Below are 7,041 nucleotides of genomic sequence, written 5' to 3'. Positions count from 1 at the left end.
TTCATTTCATCTAGATTATCAAGTTGCAGATGATAAAGAATCTGCCTGCAGTGTGGGAGACCTGGCTTCAATATCTGGGTCTGGAAGATCCCCTAGAGTAGGGAATGGCACCCCACTCCAGTGTTCTTGCCTGGAGAAATCCATGTGCAGGGGAACCTGGCAGGGTTACAGTCCATGGGATTACAAAGAGTTGTACACAACCGACAAACACTCTTTTAGCATACCAGTCATACTTCCTTGATGGATTTTTTTTTGTCATTGTCCTAGAGTTTGCAATATACATTTACAAGTAATCCAAATCTACCTCACATAACACTGTACCACTTCACATGTGAAAGTGTTTAGTCCCTCAGTCTTCACATGGAGTGTGAGTATCTTATAGTAACAAAATAATTCTAATTCCTGCCTCCCATCCTTTGTATCTTTCCTGTCATTTATTGCACTTAGATAAAAATATCAGAAATATACATAAACATGCATAATCAAATATGTTGTTGCTATTACTATTTTGAACAAATTGTCTCTTAGAGACCTTAGCATATTCATCACAGTTGTTTTAAATTCCCAGTCTGATAGTGCCAACATCCCTGCCATGTCTGGCTCTGATGCTCTGTCTCTTCTAATGCAGTTTGGTTTTTTTGTTTGTTTGTTTTTTGCATTTTTATGTGTATTATAATTTCTTTCTTGACAGCTGGACATAATGCACTGGGTAAAAGAAACAACTTAAATAGGCCTTTAGTAACATGGTAATGAGGTCTGGGAGAAGCATTCTTTAATTCCATGATTAGTCATCAGTCTTTCAGTGAGACTGTCTGTGGACTGTGAACTTGACAAGTGTTTCCAGGATTTTCCTCTTCCCTTCTACAGCTCAGAATGGCTAGAGTGGGCTAGAATTGGGTACTTCCCTCCTCTAGATCAGCTAGGATCTAGGAATACACCAGTGGCTTAGGCTCCGGTTAGCTAGTTTACAATAAGGGCAGGTCTTTTTAAGAAGAGCGTGGTCTGGGGGAATTCTCTCACAGTCCAGTGTGTAGGACTGAGCACTTCCACTGCTGATCTCTGGTCAGGGAGCTAGGATCCATGGCCAGGCAAAAAACAAAAAACCAGGAGCATCCTCTGGCATGTTTCAAAATGACTCCTTTTCCCCTCCCCCTGCCGGAAACCTGAGCATATTTTTCTCTGGAGATAAATCTCACAGTGTTGTGAGGAAGGGGCTCCTTACAGGTAGGACTCCTGGGCTTTTATCTTTTGGAGTTTTATGCACTAAGCCCTCGGCAATTCATCAATTCCACTTCAGGTGTTCCTACCTCAGCATCGGTTCCCACAACATTCTCCTCATTCTTCTCTGCTCTGATAAGCCACGAGCCCCTATATTTACCTGTGCATGCATGTGCATGCTCAGTAATGTATGACTCTTTGAAACCCCAAGGACTGTAGCCTGCCATGCTCCTCTGTCCGTGGAATTTTCCAGTCAAGAATACTAGAGTGGGTTGCCATTTCCTATGCCACAGGATCCTCTCCACCCAGGGATCGAAACCGTGTCTTTTGGGAACTGAAGCAGGGGTCCAATCCCCACATCGGGGCAATTGTCTGAGTCAGAGGCGAAACATTTAAGGATGGGAGTGAAACAGCTGATCTGGGGCAGCCTAAATGGGATGAGAATCAGACAGTCCTTGCCGCAGCCGTACATACCCGGGACAGGGACATAGATCTCCTGGAAGGTGCAGCGGCTGGGAGCTGGAGTTTAGGGATTGTGGAGCAATCCCAGGGCGAGGGCTGCTGTTGACTGCAGAGAGACAGATCGAGGGGATGTGAGGGAGGAGACTGTGGTGGGAAATGCCTGTGGAGGAAAGCCGGGCAGCCAGGTGATACTGCTGAGTCATGCGTAGGGGGTGGAGCATCACCCTAGCGTCTCTCCACCCAAACGATGGCACTGGCAGCTGAACAACAGAGAGGCTGGCCATCAAAGGCCTGACGCACTGAACTACACGTAGGACCCCACCCAGGGTGCCCCTTAAGTGCCTAACGTGCCAATTTACAGAGCAGGACCCCAGCCAGGGGGCCCCTTAAGTGCCTGACCCGCTGACCTACACAGTAGGACCCCACCCAGGGCGCCCCTTTAAGTGCCTGACCCGCTGAACAACAGTGAAGGACCCCAGGCAAGGGAGATCATTAAGTGCCTGAATGGATGGAGCTATGGAGAAGACTGGCCAAAGAGGCCGTCTGACCGCCAGCTACAAGAGACTCGAAAAAAGACCCTGATAGGCCGTGACTCCTGCGGCGGAGGCAGTCCATGTCCCTGCACACTCGGCGCCGCCGGGGTCCCCAGAGCCAAGCAGCTGCGCCGCCTTCACGCTCAGCTCTCACGGGGGCAGGGCTGCCCCAGGCAAAGAATGTCTTGTGTCCAGGTGCACGGGGTCACTTCGGTCATGTCTGAGTCTTTGTGACCCTGTAGACTCTGGCCTGCCAGGCTTCTCCGTCAGAGAGCGGGTTCTCCAGGCAAGAACACTGGAGCGTATTGGCCAATCCTGGTTGCCACACCCTTCTAGAGACTATATTTCCTGCCGCCCTAGCCGCCAACCCCCCTGAGCACCTGGGGCTGCCAGAACCCCTGCGACCCAAGCAGCTGCCCCACCTCCACGCCTGGCCCTCACGGGGGAGACCCAAGTCCTCCAGGGCAGCCTAGGAGTAAACCTCAGTGGACGACCCACATGCAGAGGTGGGAATAAAACCACAAGTGAAACCCAGGGGCAGTGTGGCCAAGGAAGAAGACCTAAACCCTCCCACCAGCTGCACAAGCTGCCGATTAAATCCGCACAATCAACTAGGCAGACTCTGTGTCTGTGAAATATATAAAAGGTCACTGAGAGCTCCCACAAAGGAAAATGCACTCGTTCTGATAGCTGTGGACGTTGGAGGCAAGAACACAGAGGAGCAGGACCAAATTAGACTCTGAGCTACCCCCACAGCAGGTCCAGAGATCAGCAGGGTTGGAGGGCATCCTAGGGAGGTGAGGTGGACTCTGACTCCCAGAGAGGGAAAGGGCTCTGACAGCCGTGACTCAAGAAAAACATTTATTATAATTATGTTTTGACTTGCTCTCTAGATTCTTTTGGATTTTTTTTCCTTTTTTTTTTTTTTTTTTTTACCCTCTATGGTAATTGTCGCTTTTATTGGCACTGTGAAAGCTTATTAAGCTTTTGAGCTTTTTTTTTTCTTTTTTTCCCTCAGTCACATTTTTTATTGTTTATATAAACCCCTGCCTCTGTGTTGGGCTTTTGCTGGTCTGGGGAGTTTTCCCTATTTTTTTTTTCTTTCTCTTTCTTTAATTTTAATTTTTTTAACCTATTATTTTTTTCTACATTTATTCCTTTGTTTGCTTTTCCTACTGTTCCTTTCCTCTTGCAGTTAATCTCTAATGCATATAAATCTTCTTTATCTACCTCTATTTAATTTTGTATATCTATTCTTTCTTTCTTTTCTTTCTTTCATTTCCTCTCAACGTATCTGTTAGTTTTATTTTCATTGCTTTATTCCGCAATTTGCACCTTGCTTTTATTTTCCAGTTTGTGCTTTAGTTAGTTTTTGTCTGGTAGATATAGTTTTTGGTTTCCTTTGTTCGCTGGATCAATCTACTGTACTTTATTTTTGTTGGACTGTTTTGATTTTGCATATGGGTGTATATGTATATGTGTATATACAGTCACACTATTTTATGTTGTTATAAACCTCTGCCTCTATGTTGGGTTTTTGCGGTTCTATGGAGTTTTCCCTCTTTTTACTTTTTTCTTTCTTCTTCCATTTTTTTTCTTTTCTCATTTTGTATAATTCTAATTTTGAAATTTTTAAACCTATTATATTTTTTCTACATTTATTCCTTTGTTTGCCTTTCCTACTGTTTTTTTTCCCCTTGCACTTAATATTTCATGTATATAAGTCTTCTCCATCTACCTCCATTTAACATTCATACCTATTCTTTCTTTCTTTGCTTTCTTTCCTTTCCTCTCAACATATTTGTTAGCTTTGTTTTCATTGTTTTATTCCCCAATTGGCACCTTGCTTTAGTTTTGTTTTCCACTTTGTGCTTTAGTTATTTTTGTTCTTAACTGGCAAATATAATTTTTTATTTCCTTTGTTCCCTGGGTCAACCTATTGTACTTCATTTTTGTTGGACTGTTTTGACTTTGCTCATAGCTGTATATGTATATGTGTATATTCCATTATTTTAATTATTATTTGTCTGATTTTGTAACTGCCATTTATCTGGGGTTCATCTTTGGTTTCTCATTTTTAGATATTTGTTTCAATCTCAGTGTCATAACAAACCACTTGTGGAATCTTCAATTCCTACCAGAGATCAAGCCCTGAACCTTTGGAGTGGGAGCTCTGACTCCGAAGATTCTAGACTACCAGAGAGCTAACCCTCAGTTCAGTTCAGTTCAGTTCAGTCGCTCAGTCGTGTCTGACTCTTTGCACCCTAGGGAGTATCAAATAGCAAGAACTCACATAAAGGAAACCACTTGAATTCAGGACCAAGCATCACCCAACCACCAGTAACAACCTGTGCAGGACACCTCATCTAAACAACAAACAAAACAAAACTACAAACCCAACCATCAGCAGACAGGAGTATCACCTCACTCAGCCTTGCCCATCAGAGGAAATAGCAAACAAGCAAACAGGAACTCAGCACAAATCTCATCCTGTATGCAGCTGACACAAAGCACAGGATCAACCTTAGGAGGGCAGAAACCAAACGAAAAAGGAATTCAACCTTGAAGCCTGGGGAAAGGAAACTTCAAATACAATAAGTTAAAGAATTAATAATGGAAAGGCAGAGAAATACTAAACAAATGAAGTAACAAACTAGAAACACAGAAGTCCAAATAAATGAAGGGGAAATAAGCAAACTATATGCAAAAGAATTTAAAATAATGATAGTAAAGATGATCAAAAACCTCGAAAACAAAATGGAGAAAATGCAAGAATCAATTAACAACGACCTAGAAGAATTAAAAAATAACTATACGGAGACAAACAACACAATTACTGAAATTAAAAATACTCTAGAAGGGATCAATAGCAGAATATCTGAAGCAGAAGGACGAATCAGTAAGCTGGAAGATAAAATGGTGAAAATAACTTCTGAAGAGCAGAATAAAGTAAAAAGAATGAAAAGAACTGAGGATAGTCTCAGAGACCTCTGGGGCAATATCAAATTCACCAACATTCAAATTATAGGAGTCTCAGAAGAAGAAGAGAGAAAGGGTTTGAGAAAATTTTTGAGGAGATTATATTTGAAAATTTCTCCAACATGGAAAAGGAAATAGTCAATCAAGTCCAACAGGCACAAAGAGTCCCATACAGAATAAACCCAAGGAGAAACATGCCAAGACACACACTAACCAAACTAACAAAGACTAAATACAAAGAAAGAACATTAAAAGCAGCAAGGGAGAAGCTATAAGTTACATACAAGGGAAACCCCATATACTTAACAGCTGATCTTTCAGCAGAAACTCTGCAGGCAAGAAGGGAATGGCAGGATATATTTAAAGTACTAAAAGGGAAAAATCTACAACCAAGATCACTGTGCCCGGCAAGGATCTCATTCAAAATTGATGTAGAAATAAAAAGCTTTTCAGACAAGCAAAAATTAAGAGAATTCAGTACCACCAACCAGCTTTACAACAAATGTTAAAGGGACTTATGTAGTTAAATATAAGAGAAGAAAAAAGATTTACAAAATCAGCCCCAAACAATTAAGAAAAGGGAAATAGGAATACACACACACACACACACACACACACATATATATATATATATATATATATACACACACACACATACATACATACATACATATGTATTTCTTTGAGCCCCTTTTTTTGGGGGGGGAGCAAGAATACTGGAGTGGGTTGCCATTCCCTTCTCCAGGAGATCTTCCCGACCCAGGAATTGAACCTGGGTCTCCTGCATTGTAGGCAGACGCTTTACCATCTGAGCCACCAAGGAAGTGTATATATGTGTGTGTGTACATATATACACAAACATATGTATGTACCTATATATATACATATATATATATATATCAATAATTACTTTAAATGTAAATGAATTAAATGCTCCAACCAAAAGACACAGACTGGCTGAATGAATACAAAAACAAGACCCATATATCTGCTGTCTACAAGAAACCCACTTCAGACCTCAAGACACATATAGACTGAAAGTGAGAGGATAGAAAAATATTTTCCATGCAAGTGAAAAGCAACAGAAAGCTGGAGTAGCAATCCTTATATCAGAAAAAATAGACCTTAAAATAAAGAAGATTACAAGAGATAAAGAAGGACACTATGTAATGATCAAGGGATCAATCCAAGAGGAAGACATAACAATTGTAAATATCTATGCACCCAACATAGGAGCACCTCGATACATAAGACAAACACTAACAGACCTAAAAGGAGAAATTAGCAGCAACACAATAATAATAGGAGACTTTAACACCCCACTCACACCAATGGACAGATCATCAAAAGAGAAAATTAGTAAGGAAACACAAGTTTTAAATGATACATTAGATGAGATGGATCTCATTGATATCTTCAGGGCATTCCATCCAAATGCAGAATAATACACTTTATTCTTAAATGCACATGGAACATACTCCAGGATAGAGCACATCTTGGATCACAAATCAAACCTCAGTAAATTTAAGAAAATTGAAATTGTATCAAGCATCTTCTCTGGCCACAATGCTATGAGACTAGATATCAATGACAAGATAAAAACTGTAAGCAACACAAACACATGGAGATTAAACAACACATTTCTAAATAACCAACAGATTACTGAAGAAATCAAAAGGGAAGTCAAAAAATTTCTAGAAACAAATGACAATGAAAACATGGCACTCAAAATCTATGGGATGCAGCAAAAGCAATTCTAAGGGGGAAGTTTATAGCAATACAATCCTACCTCAAGAAACAAGAAATACATTGAATAGACAGCTTAACTTTACACCTAAAACAACTGGAA

At 41.1% G+C, this 7,041-nt stretch overlaps 1 non-coding gene across 1 annotated transcript; it reads right to left on the bottom strand.

Moving 5' to 3' along the window:
- Nucleotides 1–5,943: 5,943 nt before the first annotated feature.
- TRNAC-ACA lies at nt 5,944–6,015 on the bottom strand. The gene has a single exon. It is a non-coding gene; the product is annotated as a tRNA-Cys (tRNA).
- Between the last annotated feature and the right edge of the window lie 1,026 nt (nt 6,016–7,041).

Source organism: Cervus canadensis, chromosome 20 (assembly GCF_019320065.1).
Source record: "Cervus canadensis isolate Bull #8, Minnesota chromosome 20, ASM1932006v1, whole genome shotgun sequence".
NCBI classification, from domain to species: Eukaryota; Metazoa; Chordata; class Mammalia; order Artiodactyla; family Cervidae; genus Cervus; species Cervus canadensis.
This window is presented reverse-complemented; position numbering and strand designations above follow the sequence as displayed.